This window comes from Mustela putorius, unplaced genomic scaffold (assembly GCF_011764305.1).
Source record: "Mustela putorius furo isolate JIRA1106 unplaced genomic scaffold, ASM1176430v1.1 tig00003972_pilon_pilon_pilon, whole genome shotgun sequence".
NCBI lineage: Eukaryota > Metazoa > Chordata > Mammalia > Carnivora > Mustelidae > Mustela > Mustela putorius.
In genome coordinates, this window is record NW_025422115.1 from 21,662,301 (window position 1) to 21,683,334 (window position 21,034).

Genomic DNA, 21,034 nt, shown 5'->3' on the forward strand with positions numbered 1-21,034 from the left:
AGTTTCTTAAGGAGAAATCCTAAAACAGGAGCAGCAGATATAATACGGACCCACTTTCACATAAAAAATGAGAATGATCATCAAATCATTTAACACGACTACTTCTGAAAGAGGGAAGCCGAGCTCTTTTCTTTGTGCTTCTATACCACTTGCGGGTTTATGGTCAACGTTGATCATTTTAATTCTTAGAATCCTAACACACAAAAACAACTCAGGCACGCGCGTGCCCGTCTGTGTGTTTCCGCGTGCGGCTCACAGCGCCACTCCCGCTCGCCCTGGCCCCTCGGGGGGACACCGTGTGCTCCTTGAAAGCCAGCAGATGTTTCTCTCAATTACTGATTTTCAAGAGCCCGGTGTTTCCCGACGGGAGCTGGGATGGCAGCCCCAGGGGAGGGGAAGGAAGGCCAGGCGCCCTTTCCAAGCCTCTCTGACAAAAAGCACCTCTCAGGACCTGGGGCCACACTGCAACTGGTCTGTGGCCACTTGTCAACGGCTCCCTCCTTGCAAGACTACAGGGGTCCAGCTATTCTGGGTCTCACCCAGGGCAAGGGCAGGGAGGTAGCCCAATAGCCAAGGTCAAGCCCAGCCCTGGCTGCCCCAGAACAACTTCCCCATCCTACTACTGTGCTGCCAAGTCCAGGCCACTGTCCTGGGACCATATGTCTCCGACTGATGGCATCAGGGCCACCACGGTTCTCAGGCAGCGAAGAATCTAGGACCCGAGCACCCAGGAGCCTGACCTCCAGAGCCGGGCAGGGGCTCCAGGTGTAGACCCGGATGCATCAAGCACCTTTCTCTTTCCTCTACCTTCGGCCCTCACTGCCATCTGGAAGCTCCCTCCTGGAGCTAACCTGGGAACTGAATTCCCTGGAAGAATGGCTCCCGGTAAACCCTGCCATGGAGACCACTCCCAACACAAGAGTCCACAGAGCCCGCAGTGTTCAGCAGCTTCCCAAATTCTTTGTTTGGACCAGAAGGAGGCCTCGGGCTATGGACTGGGTTATCTGTGCCCCATCCCGTCTCCCCCCAATTCCTAGGTCCACGCCTTAACTCCCAGTGTGGCTGTATTTGGAGATGGTCTCTAAGGAAGGAAGGTTACAGCAAGTCATGGGGAAGAGGCCTGAGTTTACAGGATCAGTGTCCTCGTAAGAAGGGGCACCAGAGAGCTCCTTTTTCCTCCCTGTACAGCACACATGGACGAGGCCGTGCGAAGACACACAGGAGGCGGCCGCCTACCAGCCAGCAAAAAAGCTCCCCCCTGAAACTGAACTTGCTGGCAACTTGAACTTGGATTTATTGCCTCCGGGACAGAAAGAAAATACACTTCTGTTCAAGCCCCCAGACGGTGGTTATTTTGTTAGAACAAGTCCAGCTGACTAGAGGACACCAGGTAGAGGAGCTAAGTGAGGCGAATTCTGTGAATTCTGCTACCAGCTAAGGACGGCACCTGTCCGGCGGTGGGGGCTGGGGACAGACCGAGGGACACATCGTCCCTCAGGCACCCCTTCAGGACAGGACAGCCAGCAGCAGGGCCTCGACCTCTATGCAGGACACCAGGGGCTTTTCCCATTCATTCTCTCAAGTGGTGCGTATGTCCTGTGCCCCCACCATGTGCCAGGCCCACCTGGAGCCGAGCTGCTCCCAGGCAGGAGGCGCCTGAAATCCTATCTTGCCTTGTCCTTTCCGAGGCAGAACAATTCGAATCCGTGCTCCCGGAAAACCTGGCTGGACTTCTATGTGGGATAAACGGATGATGAAGCGGAAGTCTCCTACTGCCTTCTAACCGGGAGGGGATGGCAGCACAGTGCGCACCTGCTGTGTCACCTGCCCCATACCCCGGTCTCTGGGACCTCACCGCCGCCTCTCGCAGCTCTCCAGGACGGCCCTGGAGCCGTGTCCCCGTAAGCTAAGGACAAGGGAGCTGAGGCTGGCAGGGGCAGAACCACAACTTCACGGGGCCCTGCGGGGAGGTTCTAGGAAATAAGGCTGGACACGCTGACCGTGGTCTGCTGCATGGACCACATGGCTGGACAGGGCCTGAGCCTGGGAGGAGCTCACGTGGGGAGAGTGACGTCACCCATGCAGGGCAACCCCACCCCCCAGCCCGCCCTAAGCAGGTGGGAGAGCGAATGTCAACTCCTGCTTCTCTCTGAGGGTCTGGGAGGCTGGGTGGCTGAGATTCTCCATGGACTGGCCTCCGGTCTGTGATCACCTCTGTGCTTGTCCCGGGGTGTCTGTGTTTCCTGTGTGTGTGTGCGTGTGCGTGCGTGCACGCGCGTGCATACGTGAGAGAGGGAGGGAGACAGTCTGGGGTCTAAATCTGCCAGAACTCTCCCTGTGACTCGGGACGAGTTCTTCCTTTTTCTTTTTCAGGCGACAGTCAAAACACATTCCCTGGGGCAGTTACAAGCCTCCCCGACACCAGCCGTCTCTTCCCATCCCCACCCCACAGGTGAGGCTGTTCCCACCTTCCGTATCATTTCCTTTTGAAACAGCACCTTCCAGAAGCAGGAAAATCCCAATAGCTGGGAAGACCGAAGTAGGACCAAGGAGCTCCCCAAGGTGCCTTTTCTGCCCTCCGAGACAGGGACGTGGCAACACGGTGGGGGCCGAGTGGTCCAGCTCTGGATTCAAATCCGGACGTTGCCACACACTGTGTGGGTGCCCGTAAGTGGTCACTTGGCCCACGTGCCTTAGTTTCCCCCATCAGAAAGATGGACAATGCATAACTTGGCCAGGCTTGTGCAGACTAACAGAGCTAGCAGAGGTACAGAAGTTCTACCAACACTAGCCGGTACCCAGCAAGAGCATAATAAACGGTGGCCCCCATTAGATTAAAACGCAGGCCACTCGCCGGACTGGGCAAGGCATGAGGGCTACGAAGATGTCAGTGTTCATTTATTAAATGATCTGGAGTGGCTGATGCTGAGCACGTAAATTCAATTTGTATGATGACAGCTAGTGTGGAGACAGGGGAAGAGAACAACACGAAAATCCACCGGGAGACAGACCTCCACGGCAGCCCAAGGTCTGGCTACAAACACCCAAGGTGGGTGGCTGGCGGGGGGTTCTGTCCTCTCAGGGCACAGCTGCAGGACACCCAGGGGTCGTCCCTCAAGACCAAAGGGTTCACTTCACCTACGTGTCCTCCCCGTATCTCCACTTCCTCCATGGCACACGGACTCCCCTCCTCCAGTCTATTCTGCATACAGCAGCCAGAGCAATTTTTAAAAATATCGATCAAAGTACTGACTCACGCTCAGATTAGAACCCTACGGAGGCTCAGCTTCCTTTCTGTACCTCCCACCTCCTTCCCTTATTCACCATACTCCAGCCACACTGGCCTCTTTCCTGTTCCCACCCCAGGACCTTTGCATGTGCAGTTTTGTCCTGGAATCTTCGCATGGCCTTCCATGTTACCATGTCAAGGAGGCCTCCCAAATGCCCCATTCCAAATACATAACACCTCTGACCTCTGCATCCCCTGATGGCCTGTGTCGGCCACAAGAGGCGATGCAGTGTACGGACAGGGCCTGGATTTTCCTAGTTCTGTCTCGTTCTAGCTCTCTCTGCCTCTGCTTCTTCACCTGCACCATGCGGTGAATGACAGCCTCACCACACTGGCCTGTTCAAGAATCGTAAGGTACCCAGAAAGCCCGTGGCATGTAGAAACGCCGTGTGAGTGTTGGCTACTATGAACGACTCTCTCCTTCAGGAACGTGCCTGCCTGCTGATCACTGACTCCCAACTCACCAGCAAGCAAGCTCCCCAAGGAGGCCTTGCTGATGCTCATCTTGTAGTCTCCCCAGTGGCGACCACCCTGCCTGGCCCAGGGCACGGTCCACAGTGACCACCTGCAGCAGGAAGGCGTTCACGTCCGAGGTCCTCCTGCGGAAGCCTCTCCGCAGAGGCCAGAGGGTGCGCGGGTGTGGACGGAGGGTAGGGTCTTTCACACCTACACATGCAACTGCCGACGACGCAGCTGCACACTCCTGGGCTTGGATCCCAAGAAAGGAAGACTTGCGCTTGCTCGAAGACCCATGCGTGAGTGTTCACAGCAATCGCCCTTGTAACGGCCCCAAAGTGCGACCCACCCAGCTGCTCTTCAACAGGTGACGCCCTCCCCTCATCGCGGCATCTCCAGCTCAAAGGACGCCACTGGCCGAGAAAAGGGGCGAACTGTAGATCCATGAGACAACCTGGAGGATCTTCGGAGAACCAGCCGAGCCAAGAAACGCCGCACGCTACAAGGTTCCCTTTATGTAACGTTTCAGAATCACATTACAGAGACGAAGAGATGACAGGGTGCCACCACGGGTTAGGGACGGAACGGGTGGGAGGTGGGGGTGGCCACAGAGGGAGGAATGAGGGGGTCCTCGTGATGGGGCGGTTTCGCATCTGGACTGCGGCAGGCTCACCGGAACCTACACGTGTGATGAGACAGCACAGAGCTAAACACACCCGACGCACACACGTGTGTGCACACACACACATCGCTCCGATGAAGGCACGTCAGCTGGGGACAGGGCAGTGAGGTCGACGGGGTGTACCGAATGCAGCTCTACGGGCTGAAATACTGTACCTCAGCTCCGCACACCGTTACCACCGGGGGAAGCCGCGTGCCACGTTCACGAGCGCTCTCCGGATTATTTCTTGCAAATGCTGCAAATCCACAATTGTATCAAGACAAAAAGTTTTCTTAAAAAGGGAAAAGTACAAGGGGGGGAACCCTGTCCTTTGGGGCTCTAGCACTGCCCTGGCGGAGGGCAAGGCCAGAAGTCCCAAGGGAATCCCCAGGGCGTGGCCCAGGCCTGGCACTAGGAGGGGGCTTTGCTGCGCTGGGAGTGGGGGGGTGGGGGGGTAAGAGCCGAAACAGAAGCCGCCTCCCCTCTCCCGGCCTCCCTCCGTCTCCCGCTCACAGCATCTGCCATCTGGCGGCTGCAGCCAGCCAAACGAAACCATCTCTCGGCTGTCATCTCTCAACTTGCAGGTCTGGCTCCCAGGTTTGAAGATTAAATTCTAAACATGCCATTTAAAATTTAGAAACGAAGAAAAAAGAATTTAAATAACCTTTAAGCACCGGCTGCTAGTGGCTTCCCCCTAGCAAAGGGCAAAGATCCTCCAGCTTCTTGGCCAAGGGGAAGGAGCGCAGCTTGGGTTCTCCCAACGTAAAATATGATGGCAGCCCCAATATAACCAAATATCCCCAATACAACGTCTCAGTGGGTCACCGCATCCCCAGGTCAAGTGTCAGTGTATGACCAGCGACAGTGACGGCTGCCAGGGGCCCCTTCCAGCACGGAGGCATCAGGACCTGCAGGGACCTTCCAGCTATACAGGCATCTCCCAAGACACCTGAGTGTCTTCTGAAAGGCAGCTCGCCCGCTCACCTGTCTTCTCAGGAAACCCGGACTGAGCTGGAGTGGGCCTGCCAGGAATGCTGAGGCCTGTCCCTCCACATCTAGGGCCACATCATCCCTGTGCCAGCTGGCCAGAAGCACACGTGTGGTCTCACAGGGCTCACGCCGCCTACAGGGCCCAAGGATGGGTGAGCAAACATGCAAGTAAGCACCAACCGCTCCCAGCATTAGGCAGGGCGGGCGAGGGGGGGTGAGCAGAGTGCCTGGGAAGGACGGTCCCCTGGATGGCGTGTCGGGGTGACCTGAGACCTGACGGCAGGGAGGGCTGGGGGAAGAACACACCTGGCTGAACAAATGACCAGTGCAAATGCCCTGAGGTAGGACTGTGTGTCATGTTCACGGGCAAGGCAGAAAACAAGTGTGCAAATGATTCAGATACTATGGTCCAATGTGATGTTCTGAACAAGGCCACGCATCAGAGCTGTCGTGGGAGTTCCGCAGGCGTGAGCCCCTGAGCCCTGCATCCCCCACATCCACCAGACTGAATCAGTCCTTCGGGGGTGGGTCCCCGGCTGCAAGATTCCGTATTTCTTAGAAGCGCCCTGCTTCGGACCGACCAATCTCTGTCAGGCTTTCCCTCCTTTAGTGGACAGGCCCCTTGTTCTAGCAAACTCGTAGCTGAAGTCCGGGATGCCAAAGCAAACCACTGGAGCCTAATATTTAACTGAGTAAGTCCAAGAGGGAAGAAGAGGGGGGGACACCAGGCACACCAGTAGTGTAGAAACCCCCGGAGCGATCTCTGCGGGAGGCAGCGGCCTGAAGTCCCACTGCGGGTTGCATGAAAAGAGGACAAATCAAAGAGAAAAAGCAACCCTGGTGAAGCCAGGAGCAGGGGGCAGCCTCCTGGTCCCCTGGGCGTGGGCCTGGTGCTCCGCTGTACCCGAGCATGGTCAGCAGGAGGCTTCCCCCCAGAGAGTGGGTGCCAGGGCCTTGCCTGTCTTCACAAGGGGGTGCTAGCAGGCAGTGTGGAGCCCCCCTGACGCCCCAGGAACCTGGTCCGATGAGCGCACAGAGGGACTTCTGCCCATCAGACACACCAGTTTCAGCTGCCACGGCTTTGCCGGGCTCCACGAACAGCTTTAGATGAGTTTTATCACTCAAGGTCCCCAACCAGCCATGGTGGGGTGTCCTGTCGTCACCTGGATCTAATAGACGAAGAGGCCTGCCCACCCTTGCTTAGTGACTTCAAGGGCAGGCCCTGAGGCATCTGGGGATGTCCCAACGGGGAGGGCGTGCTACCTGCATCTTGGGGGTCCGGGGCCTGGGATGCTGCCAAACACCCACAGTGCCCGGGACACCCTGCGGGACGGAATGATCCCCCCAAGTGTCAACAGTGCTGAGACTAAGGAGGGCAGCCAGCACCCAGTGCCCCGGACCCGCTTGAGAAGCAACATCAGGCGCCAAGAGAGTCCAAATTTGAACCCCATCTAGAGATAGTGGAAACGACTTCCATCCCACGCGACTGCTCTGAAGACGAATAAAACCACCCAGCCTAAAAACTGGATTTGAAAGCACAGAATCTGGGGAAAGGCACTAACTGTACCTTTCTGCGGGCCGGAGCTGCCAAACTGCGCCCGGTCTCGGGAGAAGCACCCGGCACACAGTAGGCGCCTCATGGATGCTTATGGAAGAGTACGGATGAGCGAGAACAGCAGGCCCCATGCCCACGCACACCTTGTGTACAGCTCCCCCCCCCCCCGCAGAAAGGAGAAGAAAACCAGCCATCTGTGGGGTTCCGATCCATGCAAAGCGGGGGAGGATTTCCGAGATGGGACGGTCCACCTGTAGGAAAACCGGGCTTTGTGACACCCCAGCTGCTGCGTCTGGTGCCAAGGGCAGTCACTATCCGGGAGCCCGTTCACCCACATACACGGGAGGCTGTCAGCTCAGGGCCCTCCTGGGGACCAAGTGCCTTCAGTCTCCGGGAGAGCTGCGGTGGCACCGGTGAGCCCCTGATGGCAACCTTCCCACCGGCTGCGGAACTCGGCGGGGCTACCTTCACCGCCAGACCTCTGGCTAAAAGGCTTCCCGCCAGCCCCGCGCCGGGGAGCCCCGTTCCCCTGTCCACCCCAGGCTCTAGTGCAGACGGGCCCGTGACATGGGCTGCCATGGGTCAGACCTATCCGCCCAGGTGCCAGCAGGGCAGAGGAGGTGCATTCACTGCCAACTTCCCAGGGTGTGCCATCCATCTCGGGGTGGTGAGAAACCCCCACAGGGGTCATGAGAAACTGTAGCTTCCAGAGGTTTCCGCTGCCACCGGGATCCCCCACGCCCTCCAGACCAGCGGCCTGCCCCAGACTCCTAGGGACCCCGACCCCCCACCTGGGCCTCCTTCTTGCCAGGGCAACAGAGCCCCCAGACCCCACTCGTACGAACTGCAGGTGACAAGGAGAGAGAAGTGATCCGAGGTTTTCCTGTCTGGAGTGGCGACGACAAGGGTGGCCCCAGCAGCGAGAAGCAAAAGGGCCCTCCCGGAGCTCACTTTCTTTTTAAGGAATTTTCTTCTAGATAACTGTAGATTTATGTAAGTTATAAGCAATTGAACAGGAAGATCTCCAAACACCCTGCACCCAGTTCCCCGACGGACGCATCTTGCGTAACTGTATCATTTACAGCTGTCCCAGAAACTTCCACACAGTTGGATCAACCGTTGTCTTATAGATCAGGGGACTAAGTGTGCGCAGCACCTGCCCCAGGATCTGCAGCCTGCCAAGAGGTGCCCCTCTCAGCTCCCCTCTCCGAGGCCCTCCGCCCCAGGGCTTCCCACAATCTGCATCCCACCCCTCAAGTCCTGGGTATGTGTCAGCCGCTGAGAGCCTCCAGAACCACCGACCCCCAGGCACGCTGATGGGACCCCGTTTCTCCTCCTCCCTGGCACTTCCAGCATCTGAAACCACATCCGTCCTCTCCCCACTGGAGTCCGAGCTCCTCGAGGGCAAGCATCTCACTCGCTCCCAGCCTCCCCAGTCACCAAGGAGCTCCACTAGCTAATGGGTGAGCAGGTAATGGCTTCTCCCCCACACCCGGGCCTGCCCTCTGTCCCAGTTGTAACCTGCACATTCACATTTACGCAGCTGCATTTAGTCAGAGGTTACAACAGCTCTGCTCGGGGGTGAAGGTTCGAGCAGGATCCGGCAGTCCGAGTCATTTCTGGACCTTGTCTCCAAGGCGGTGGACCCCCTCTGCCATCAATTCACTGCATGGCTTCAGGCACACTGCTGCTCTCTGAGCCTCAGTGTTCTCATCCATAAAATGGGGGGGACGACCCCCAAATTCCCTTGCAAACTGAAGCACAAGCCCCTACCGACTGGGAACCCAGGTCCTGGGTCTTCCCGAGTGTGGGAGGAGCCAGCTCCTTGCTTGAAGGACGGGGGAATGTCTCTCCAAGCCCAGCCACCATCTGTCTCCCGCCCCCCAATGACAGGAAACAGAGCCCCTCAGCCAACAGCCCCCAGGCTTGGAAGACAAGAGGACCTACTGATGAGCTCTGACTGGCTGGGACCCCCCCTACTCCCCCCTTTCTAAAGTGAAAACAAAACCAAAAACCAAATGCCTGAATTCCTGCAAGGGCACCTACTACCTACAGAGAGTCCCCCGTCCTGGTCCCAGCCGCCGGCAGAAACAAGCTCATCCCGGAGGAAAGCAAGTTCAACCAACGAGCTATAAATATTTCTGCTAAATGCTGCTGGGGAGTGGGGCTTTCTGCATGAGCGGGCCCCACTGAAAAGGAAGGCGGCTCACCAGATTTGTTTCGAATTATGAAAATAGATGTTGTCTCCCCGCCACATCTGTTTTGCCTGACAAATGAGCAGCAATTCGCCTCCTATAGAAGGCAGCACACCCAGGCCGCCTTGAAACCCTGGCCTCTCCAGCTCTTCAGAGAAGGGAAGAATAAGGCCTCCCAGATTTGCGCTCTGAAAAGGAGACTTTGAAATCTCATTCCCCAAGCGGCGGGCTCTTGGGGCACCCGGGCCAGGCACGTGCTTTGGGGGGCCTGGCCAGGGTCAAGGCTCCCTGCACACGCCAAAGCTGCTCTGATTCAGGGGAAGGGGGTCTTCCGCTGGTCTTTAAAAAAGACCAGGAGACAAGGTCAATGATTTAAAAACAAAACAAAACAAAAATGCAAGCCAAGAGTGCACTCCTAATGTGCAGAGAAAGGACAGGTTCTGGAGGGAATACCAATGTGGACCCCTCATCTCTCCAGGCCACAGGGGCTTGGTGACTGGATTAACAGAATCATTTTCCTTTAATTACTCCAAGACAGACCCAATTCCAATCCCGAAGAGCCCATTCTTCCTAAGGCCCTTTCTCGCAGGGGCACCTCGTGGAAGGAGTAGGGCTGTGACTGTGTCCCCGCACGCATGCCCAACTTGGTGATGATGTTTTGCTGTCTCTCTCTCTTCAAGAAAGGCCCCCTTTTCTTCATTTTGGATGTTTCTCCATGAAGATGGACATTATGGTACTGGGGGAGTGGAGGTGACAGCAGAACTCAAAGTATGACTGGCTCAGCCGCCCGACCTCTGCCTTCCAAGGGGAAGGGAATTACAGGTTTTCAGGCCAAGATGATGAAGAGCCCACAGCTCGGTCAGTGACCCAAACAAAGCCTGTAATAGTAACAGACCCATGCAGGCATGATGGGAATAGCAGCCCAAGACACTGCTCCGACCTGTGGGTTCGGTCTGTTTTGGTGGTGGTGGCGGGGGCGTGGAATAAAGAAATAAAAGTATCGGGCCAAGAAGCCCGGCGTGCTGAGACGTATTTTCTCCATGTCCCCTCTCCTGCAGATGAAACTCCCAATCCCTCCCCACCGACCCCCAAGGCAGCAGATTGATACCCTGGATTTGCTTGGCCTGGCAGAAATGAGATGCAGCTTCAGGATCCCAGGAGACATCTGGTCCGCTGCCCGCCCCCAACCCTCTCCCTCACCTTCTGTGCCCCGACCATGTAAAACCCTGAGGCAGATTGATGACTGCTGGGTGGAGGCTGGAAATTTATGGCTCTGAGGCCGGGTCAACAGCAGCGACAATAGTTTTCAGGGAGCTGGGGGAGGGGGGGTGTCTGCTGGCCGGGTGGTGGGGGGGCACACCGTCTCTCTGCCTCTCCAACCTGCAGCCCCCGCTTCAGAAGGCAGCCCTGATGTCTGCCCCCTCCCAGTGGCCCTAGCACAACAGGGCCGTAATTCAACTTGATTTCCTACATCCACAGGCTTGGTGGCCGCCTCCAGGGGAAGGAGTGGAGAAGCATCCCCCCAAATTACAGAGGCAGGAGAAAGCCAGAGTGGCCCACTTTCCTGGTGGCGGCCAGGTCAATGCCATTTGCAGGTTCAGTTCCTGTAGAGACAGCAATGGGTGGCTGCAGGGGGAGAGGGGGTGATGACGGCAGGCCCTGGGCCCCACCACCTGCCCGCTTCTCACCCCACGATGATCATCCAGTCGCTATGGCAACGAAGTGAATTAATGCATCTGTTTGGTGTAACTATAACCTCGGACCCACTCAAGATACCCTGATACTTCCATCCTTCGAAAGCCAACCTCTGCTGTTTTGTCTATGCATGTCACCAACAAAAGGTGGGGGATGCAGAAGTGGTAAGAAGTGGAGAAAGTTGTGGGAAGGGGTGCCGGGGGCTTCTGCCCACCCGCCCAGGGGAGGACGGCTGGAATGTCACTTTCTCTCTTTTCGTTGGTGACGGTATAAAATTAGCACAGTCCAGAAAATGTGTTATAAACGCAAAGACGCTGCCGGGAGGCAAAGTGGCTTCATTTCAGGGAGGGAGGAGTCACCCCCGAGAACAGTTTGGGGACGGTCTGGGGAAGGGGCCGGCGGTCAAATGGTTGGAGGGGGTGGCGGCTGCGACCTTCCCACTCCGTGTCCCACAACCAGAAGGAAAAGCCACGTCCCTGCGGACGTCCATCTGCAGGGCGTCTAGACAGTCCTAAAAAGGACAATTAAAGACGGAAAAAAAAAAAAAGCCGCAAGCCGCCGGTCACCCCGCGTCTCCTCCTCGCCGGGGCACCGGCTGCAACCCGCGCGAACTGCCCAAACAGGCGAAAAAATGATATAAAACAAGAAGAGCCAGTGTGGGCTAGGGGGAGGCTGGGGCCGTCTGGGTCGAAAACAGTTTATGAGCAAGTGTTTTGAAATTCTGCTTTAAATAAGCCGGTAAATGAATTCAACCTTGTCAGATCTCTCTCCCTCACGCAGACCAAATACCCCGCTGGCGCGCTGTCTAGACACAGATAACAAAGGACTTTTTACAGCGCCCAGAGACGCGCTGACAAAGTGGCCAGTTAAAGATGCAGTGCTGCTTTCTCCGTCTAAAACGATTTGTCAGATGGACTTAAATGAAAATGCTAAGTTATCGGTCTGGTTTGGGGTCTGCCGGGGGCGGGGGCGGGGGCCGGGTGGGGGGACGTCGGGGGGCCGGCTGCGCTGAGAGGCGGAAAACGGATCCTCTCTGATTGGGCCACGCTCCAGGCTGCTCCAGGGCCCTACGTGGCCGGCAAATCCGTCTCGCTCCACGTCCCCGACACCCCGTGTGGGCCTTTTCTCTGCGGCTCTGTTCACTTCAAAGGGGTGGTGGCAAAAGGGTTAAATGAACATGCATGGTGGGGGAGGGGGCAAGAACTTGTGTGTCCCCCCCGCCCCCCCCCAGGAAGTCACCTCTGACTTTGGGTTTTGCAGGAGACTCTGGCCCCTGTTTACAAAGGGAGGCTGCCGAAGGGGGAAAGGCTCGCCCCTTCCCAGGAAAGGACAAGGTCAGGGTGGGCTGGTCTCAGGGTGCCTCCCTGGGACACACTCACTGGGACCCTAACATACCCTAAACCAGGGGCTGTGCCCCTCCCAAGCTAGGCCAGGTCAAAGGGAGGAGGACCCGCACCCCAGGGCCGGTGGTGGGCCAAGCACAGGGCGAGTGTAGACCCCCCCTGGCCAGCCCACCACCAGGGGCAGCCCGATGGGGCTGGGTCCCCTAGTTGTGGGTCTCTGGTCTCTTCTGCTCAGGCTTACCAGCTTCTGGAGCAAAGCTTGGTGCCCACCAGGTGCCCACCGGGGTCCTTCTTTCTGTCAGCTTTCCCTGCCTCCCTGCCAGGGTGCTGGCCAAACTGCCACTTCCTGCACATGCTTGCCCCGGCCGGAGGCAGCTTCTATTTCTGAGACCGGCCTGCCCTCCCTTCCTGTGTCCCTCCCGCCCACCCTCAAATGTGGTGGCGTCCAGACACCGCAACCAGACAGGCACAGACCAAACTCGACTGCGGCCCTGTCAGGCTGCGGCGCCCGAGCCTCAGTTTCCCCAGCCGGGGAACAGGGCCCCCAGCCACCTGCCCGCCCTGAAGGGCCGTTGTGGGCATGACGCCCTCCCCGCGACTCGCCGCTGGCCCAGGTCTTGTTGGCTTCTGCCCCCGGGAGGCGGCAAGCGGGGGCCGCCCGGCTCACGCAGAGCAGGGGGCCCGGAGCCCACACAACGGAGCGGAGCCCAGGGCCGCACACACGGCGAACACTTCCAACAAAGCCGTTGTCGAGCCGAGGGTTCTTACGCAGAAAAGCGATCTGTGCGGGTCCACGGGGAGGTCACCTCGCTGGCGACTGAAACCCTGAGACCCCCCCGAGGGTTACGGCGACCGAAGACCGCTCACATAAAGGGGGGGCGTTACAGGCTATGTGCGCCCCCTTCCACACGCTCATTTTTAATAAAAAGCGTCTGCTCATCTCCGCTCCTCCCACGGGGACGGCCCACGGCTCCCTGTCTGTGGGCAGAACCTCTGCTTTCACCCAGACACGTGGAGCAGAGGTGCCAGGAGACATCGGCGCCACCAGGGATCGGACTCGGCGAGTCAGGACGGCGTTCTCGTCGCTCAAGGGGGTTCAGGCCGAGCGGCGGGAGAGGGAGGTCCTCACAGTCCCTGAGTCCAGGCAGGGCCGAGACTCCCCCGGGTGACCCAGTCGGGCCCAGAAAGAACCCGGTTCCTTCCCGCACGTTGTGACCCCCCGGACACCTGCTGCCACTCTCACCTGTAACCAGGGCAGATGGGAACCAGTAACCCCACGCCCGCCGCGGCCCAGCCTGGAGTTCCCTCTCCGCAGCTGCCCTGATGTCGGCCAAGCCAGCGCGTGAAACGTTTTTGCCAACACGTCCCCCAGTGCTGTCGTGGAGAGTCCCTACCCTGAGTGGGGACGAGACAAGTCCTGCAGGGCCGGATCAGGGCCATTGGGATGGCACAGGAGGGGCCAGGCGCCGGGGGTCACCGCAGCCACCAGCAGCCCGTGGGTGCCTCTCAGCGCCTCTGCTCCCACAGATTCCCCCACGCTGCCTGCCCTTCCCGACCCCGCTCTGCCTTCCCTGAATGGCTCCTGTGAGCGGCCCTTCCTGCTTCTCTTTCCCCACAGCTGGGCCAACAGGTACTGGGGAATGAGCGCCACATGCCACCCCAATTCTGAGGGCTTCTCCCCACCAGCACAGAGCTGGGGGGGGGTCTTCTGGTGTGAACAGACCATTCAAAGAGGCAGTGATCAGATCCATCACACAAGCCGCGTCCTGCGCATGTGCCCCGGCCCTGGCCAAAGGCTTCCACGGCTGCCACCACCATCAGCCCCTCTGCCATGCTTTCTAACAGGCTCTGAATTCACCAGGGAATGGGGCGCCTGCAGGTCCCCCGCTCAGCCCATGTGTGAACACTTTGCCATCGACAGTGAGAGTGACGGCGCCCACTCCGTACCAGGCGAAGAAGGCGGATTATCCCATGACACCCCTGCACCAGTTCACCCTGTGACGGACTCCTGTGGCCACTCACGGCCCTATTTTACAGATGAGACGCCAAGAGGTCACAGACCTGGCCAGTCAAGAATGGGTCTGGAAGCAGAAGATCACACTGGAGACGCGGGGTCTCTCCGTGGCCAGCCCAGCGCTGCCCCAAATGTCCTGTCACCCATGGCCACTAAGCCAGACGGCTTCGTGGGTCACGTCTCGGGGAGGTTTCTGTCTGCCCTGCCCTCGATGAAGCAACCAGATGTCCCCAAAGCGGGACATGGAGGTGGGGGACGTGGCTCGGCAGCATCTCTTCCCACAGCTTCCTGGGTTCCAACCTGGCCAGGCACTGCCTCTGGCCCCCGGGTTCCCGCCAGCAGCCCGGCACACACCCGAGGGGACTGTAGGTTTTTATTTAGACAAAGTCCACGAGGCGGCTCCGGGCGCACTGGGTTCCACGAGGCGCTGCCTTCATCATTACAACGCAGTGCTCTCTGCCGGGACAGCTGGTCACCTGACGGGCAGGCGGGGACAGCAGGCCGCCTCCTCCGAAACTCACTCCCACCCCCTTCTTCGTTTGGGGAAGATTTCTTCCTGCCTCGGCCCAGATCCCACTCTGTGGGGCCACTCCCCATCCCCTGACCCCACAGAACAAAAGGGAGCGTGAGCGTCTAGACCGCCCGTCTGAACGAGAGAAGGGGGCATTGTACGACCGGGCCGGAGGCCTGGCCTCCCAGGCGGAAAGGTCGGGGCGCGGGGGCGAGGAGACGGTGGCTATAGAGGGGCCCACCTCTCGGGTCCCACGCACCACCTGTCCCTCCTGGAAAAGCGAGGTGGCCAGAGCTCTGCCTCAGGGAAATCGGCCTGGGTTGCTGCCGAGGCTGGACGCACGGTCTCCACATGGAAAGTGAGGACCCCTGGGCTCATCACGGAAGAAGCGAAGCCACTGGAAACCTTCAGAACGGCGCCTGCGACCAGGCAGCAGCCATGAACACAAGCTGCTTACCAGGATGGCCAGTTCAGAAAATTCGTGTGTATTCCAGGCTGAGGTGATGAGGGGCCCTAGGGTCTTTCTTGAGCCTGGAAGGCCCTGCTCCAAGCGGGGGACCCGTTCCTGGACACTTAGGCCATGGCTGCTGGCTGTGTGACCTCAGTCCCCTAGTCACCCTCTCTGAGTTTGTATAATATAAAGAGAGGCTCGAATCAGATTTGCGGTTTTTCAGGATTATCTTACCAGCAGAAGCCGTTGGTTATGAACGAAGGTCAGACCTGGGACCGGAGGCATCAGACAGACCCGAAACAGCATGGCAGCCAGTGGGAACATGCGGCCGGGGGCGTGAGGCCCTGCACCAGTGGCTGACTGTTTCCTGAACTCTTACTATGTGCCCAGTGCTGGCTGGGCCTCTCCTAATGGCTAGGTCTACTCCCTTTGCCTCTGAGACAGAAACTGTGGGTATCAGCCCATTTGACAGACGAGGGGCTCAAGGCTCTGAGTGGCAAAAGGACAGGCTCCATATCTGGGCTGCCTGACAGCAGAAAGCTGTGCTGGAGGAGGGGCAGAAGCTCCCCCCGGGGGCCTCCCACCCCACTGGTCCCAGGGAACAGATGCTGCGCAGCTGGGACACAGCACAGACCGCCTGGTGGTGACCTGTCCTTCCCCCTCCCCAAACTGCTGGCGAGGGGTGGAGGTGGGGTGAGGGGGGTGGGTAGGGGCGCCTGCATCCATCTCCTAGCCACTGCTCTGAGCTCTTTTATCAGCCTTTGGTGCAAATGCCTGGTGACAGGCCTGCAAAGTATTTTCAGCAAAATAAACCCGTCTCCACGTGACGGGATTATAGGCATCTTGACTTGTGTCTTGGTCATTTATCAAATCCTTGGCATTTTTGTTAAATAAGGAGCACAGATCACCTTTTACCATCAGAAGAACCATGCTATATTCTCAGCAACACAAAAGGAGACGGGCCCATTGCCCCTGGCAGGGTGGTGCTCCGGGCTTGGGGCATCCTTGAGGGTCCTGGCTGGAAATACGGGGCGGGTACTGGAGAAACAGGCACACGAGCTACGCCCGTGATCCCCTGCTTGGCATCTGTCCTAGGAAGCACCCAGGGAGGGAATCAGCATCTCAAGGATGCCCCCATCCACCAGAAGGAGCAGAGTCTATCCGGCCCCAGCTGATTGGGATCTAGGACCTACGTTCCTGAATCCCTATCATCCTACAAGAAAATGGCCAAAAATTCAGGCTCCTGGTCCATTCCAAGTTTCTGGCTTAGCACCCCAGCAGGAAAGTCGGGAAGCCTCTCCTTTTGAGTTCCTTATCGAAGGGAACCCTTGCACCTGATAAATTAGGAAGCATCCACACCAGGGGACCCAGGTCCACTCCGCCTCCCCAGGTCCCTTCCCCCACCAATTTAAAAGCTTGATGGAAAAGCAAGATCGTGAGAGAAAGATGGTCCACCTCTGCCCCTCGATGCGTCGTGCACGACTTCCGACAATCTGTGCTCCGCAACCCCTGGTTTTCTGTCGGCCATACTCAAGTTCGTCTTTCTCATGGCGGTATACTTCTAGAACATTCCGCCCAAGACACACTAGGTACTGAATAAATGAACTGAATGAAGGAGCAGAACAAGGAAAAGTTACCCACCAGAAATTACAGATGACACACCCGGTCCCTACCTCGGGCACCTCCCCCCATCAGGATGCCACGAGGGGACGACCCTCCTTCCCTAGCTCTTCTTCCTCATCAGCACATCCATGAGGTGCCTTCAGCAGGGGGCTGGGCTGGGGTCCCCAGGCAAGGCTCTGAAAGGGGAGGGGCCGTGAGCCGGCGCTGACTCACAAAGGGTCCCCGGGCAGGTTGCTGCGAGGGCGAAGGCACTGCCCGAGGGATGACGACTTAATAACAGAACACCCTTCGACTCCTGAGCATTTACAAGGCACGGAGCACTGAGCTAAGCATGTATCCCTCATTTGATCCCCACGATGATCTAGGGAGTGACCGCCTCCTAGGATCCCCATTCTACTGACAGGAAACAAAGGCTCCGAACAGGGAAGCAACCCCAGGGGACACTCCCCTAGTGGTGGGGGTCTACAGCAGCTCCGCCACCTTCTCCTCCTCGTGTCTGAGTCCTCAGTGCTTGCTCACTCCAGACACACTGGGTCTGGCCCTTTTGAGGACCTCACCAGGCTGCAAGCATCAGGGTGTACCCGTGAAATCGTGGGGCGCAAGGGTAGATAACGGGGTCAGGAAACCACAGATGCCCAACCTCGGCATCCCTGGTGCCCAGTGTCCCCGGGCCTGGTCCTCCTCCAGAAGACCCTTCTCTGGCCAGAGGAGCCTGTACCTGGCCGACAGCCCATGGAAGACGGGCACGGCCAAGGCCGCCCTTGGCCCCAGGATGAATTCCTTGAGGGCCGACTCTGCCAGATGAAGAAAGCAGAGTAGCATATGGTATCTGGAGTCGACCTGGAGCCCCCGGCCTCACCCGGACACCCTCCCCGGTCCAGCCCCCACCCCACGTGGGCAGTCTTCATGGTGGAGAGGAAGGCAGAGCCCTAGGAGCCCTGAGCTACCCTATCTCCCAGCAACTGGCAAGGCAGTTCAGGTCCTTGAGGCGCCATGATGATGCCTTGGCGGAGCCCACAGCCCACACTCAGCCCAATTCGTGGGCACGGGAACCAGGGCTGCTGGGGTTCAGGGCCTGGCTCTGCCACTCACAGTCATGGGACCTAAGGCAAGTGTGCGTGCCTTGGTATGCCCATCTGTGCAATGGGTCTAAGGACAGGAACTGCTGCCAGGAGGCTGGGAGGTTTCAGAACAACAGCAATGTTCTTAGAACATTGTTCTAAGAACAGCAGAACCCTTAGAACAGCAATGTTCTAACAGCGGGGCTGCCCAGGACCTTTTTAACTCTGAAGACTACTTCCCTGGCTTTCATACCTCGTCATAATCAACTGCTACTCCAGATCCTGCCATGGGCCGAGGTCGCAGGGGAAGCGGTCAGATCAGACCAGGACCAACCTGAGGCAGAATGAGGGCACAAAGAGCACGAAGCTCAGACAGGCCCAGAAGCAAGAGAGGCACACCATCCACACTCCGCTTGGGAGCAGGCCAGGGGCCTCCGCCTCTGCATTCCCACCCGTGCGGCCGGGACCTCTCACATTCCAGCCAAGCTGCCGTGCCTTTGCGGGTTTGCAATAAAAATTCCTAGACAGGTAGTCAGGTAGGAGGCCGGACGAGCAGTAAGAGGGCAAGGGGGCAAGGGCCCTGAGCAATCCCCTGCCGGCCCGTGAGGCCCGTGGGGTGAGGGACAGCCTCCTTGCCTTCTCCTCTGGGTCCCCGAGGGCCGGACCCAGACCGGGGACCCGAGGCCCGGGCTCCATGTGCAGGAAGGTCTTGGAGTCAGTCGGGAGCTCCATGGGGAGGAGCCTGCCTCACCCCACCCAGACCCATCCCCTCGAGGGACTCTGATCCCTTAAAGGAGGTTCGATGCTCTTGTCCTTCTGGGGTCTTCAAACAGCTCCCTCCATCCCCTGCCACACGCCAACCGCTTTGAAAATACTTAAAATAAAGCACAGGTTCTGCGAAACCTCAAGGCGGACGTGGCAGAACGTCCCCCCACGCCCCTGAGGCCGGAGCCTTTCCCAGCAGTGGCCCAGTGGCAGCAGGGAGGAGCAGCGGGGGCCGCGCGTCCCGACCCCCCCACCGCGAGGCCCGGGACGGAGACACACCGAAGTCCTGTGCTTCCCCTGCGACCTCCTGTGCCCCCCTACCCCCAGAGCCAAAACTGCGCCTTAGGGAGGCTACGCAGGAAATCACAGATCTAACCTGCAAAGCAACAAACCGTTTCAGGTGCTGCAGGGCAATTAATTAAATTTGGGAGGTTTTCGCCCCAGGACCAAAAAAGAACTTCGAGATCTCGGTTAAAACACACACAGAGATCCAGATGACACACAGCTGTGACAGGCACCCTCCTGCAAACTGCGCGGGGAGCCCCGAGAGTCCGGAGGGGCCGAGGCTTGGCTTCCCACCGCCGGCACGGTCCCGAGAACAAGCGTGGGGCCCGAGCACCTGCCTGGTGCTGCTCCCAGCTCTGTGTGTGGCCGGAGGATGGCGGAGCCCCCCTTCATCCCTAATCTCCCGCCCCTGCGGAGGGAACCTTGGGTTCCCTTCCTTCAGAGGACCCTGTGATCTTGCTCTCATTAGAATCGAGCTGACCCTGACCTTCAAGATGGCTGGGTGACCTTGGCAGACCAAAGAGCGAGGTGCCCCCTTCTGCGGGAGCTGCCATCAGTCTGCAGGGGCTACTGGGGACCCCGAGAAGTCCTTGGCAGGAAGGAGCCTCCTAGAACACAAGTCCAACCAGTCTCCCCTATGTTTGCCATTTCCAAATACCCATTAAAGGAATTAAGATTCCTAAAGATTTTAATTTCAAAATTTACATCCTATTCAATCGACTCCCTTTTATTACCTCCTCTTGTCTCGAACAGTAACCTCAGGAAATCGGTGCCGTGCTTGCTCCATCTGTCCTAACGCGCTCTTAACGTCCATCAGCCTAAGCACCTCACTGCGAAATTTAAAATGCCCCTCCTCACGCCATGAACAGCTTGTCTCAGGGTACCGGCGTGCCACAGGCCTGCTGATCTCCCCACTCTTACACGGTGGGACAGTTAGGACACGGGTGGCTTCAATAAAATCTGATGCAGGTCCATTAACTGTGGGCAAGCGTGCCCTTGGGCAAGTGACTTCTGTCCACCGCACCTCAGTGTGCTGGTCTGAGAAACAGGTCCGGCGATAGTGGCTACACTGGGCATCCATGTGACCTGGTGGCCCACCCACGGCAGGCACGGGTGACAGCAGGAGGGAAGTGAGTTGCCACATTACAGCCCCGGGGAGTCTGAACACTCCCCAACACAACCATGTGACAGACAAAGCGAGAACCAGGGGCAAAAGGAGCCTAAGAGCCATGCTGCCGCCATTCGGGAGCCGTTCTGCAGCTTCTACTCCTTCGGCAGAGAAGGCTGGCCGGGGACCCGGTGTGCCAGCCCCCACGCTCCCCGGGGAGGCCTGCTCTGACCCCCGACCCACAGCTCCACTCGGAGGCCCGAGCCATCCGTCAGCCGGCAGGAACGCAGCCTCAATGCTGCCGCCTCTGAGTAACCGCCTCCCCCAGACATGATTCATACCTGTCTGGGGTCACCCACATCCTTCTTCCCTGCGAAGGAATGCATGCCAGGGGAGGCGAGCGGGCGGGCGGGCGGGCTGGCAGCAGCAGCTGGCGGGGCCGTGCCAGGCGGCGGCAGAGGCGTGGCCCGCGGTGCCTCCAAGGACTCCGCAGCCACGCTGAGTGCCCCGCTGGCCGCGGCTGGGACAGACAGACATCTCGCGTCCCCACGTCTGAGGCCCAGATCCAGGTTACAAAAGCTTTGCCCCGGGGAGGCAGCTGGCATTCCACCCGGAGACAGTGATTCCTCTGGGTCCAGCGTGCCCCCAACCCCCGCCCACCAAGCCTCCTCCCCGCTGGGGAACACTACACACAAACAGAAAGGCCTCACCACGCGATGGGTCTCTGAGTCGGCAGACTGAGTGAGAAAAGCCAAACAAGAGGGAACACAGAGCGTGTTTTCACGTACGCTGAGCCCTCCACTAGGAAGGGCTGGCCCTGCCTGCTCCAGCGGACGGGCACAGACCAAAAAGGGGCCCAGGGACCTGTCCAAGGATGGAAGGTTCTACGTCTCGGTCTGGACAGGTGTCCCCTATACACATTTGCCAAAACTCATCAGAGTAGACGTTATACCCATGTGCTTTGTGTCTGTAAATGACACCTCAATTCGGCACATTGGAGCTGGGACAACACGGGTGCCAGGGGAAGGCGGA

At 58.5% G+C, this 21,034-nt stretch overlaps 1 protein-coding gene and 1 long non-coding RNA gene across 3 annotated transcripts in view; both read right to left on the reverse strand.

Moving 5' to 3' along the window:
• The window catches only part of PMEPA1 (prostate transmembrane protein, androgen induced 1), a 54,050-nt gene that overhangs the window by 19,356 nt on the left and 13,660 nt on the right, over window positions 1-21,034 (reverse strand). The gene's annotated exons all lie outside the window — the stretch shown is intronic.
• On the reverse strand, window positions 12,628-20,316 carry LOC123389289. Its single transcript, XR_006603863.1, has 3 exons — window positions 16,834-20,316; window positions 16,616-16,752; window positions 12,628-16,178 (listed from the first exon to the last, which is right to left on the reverse strand). It is a non-coding gene; the product is annotated as an uncharacterized LOC123389289 (long non-coding RNA).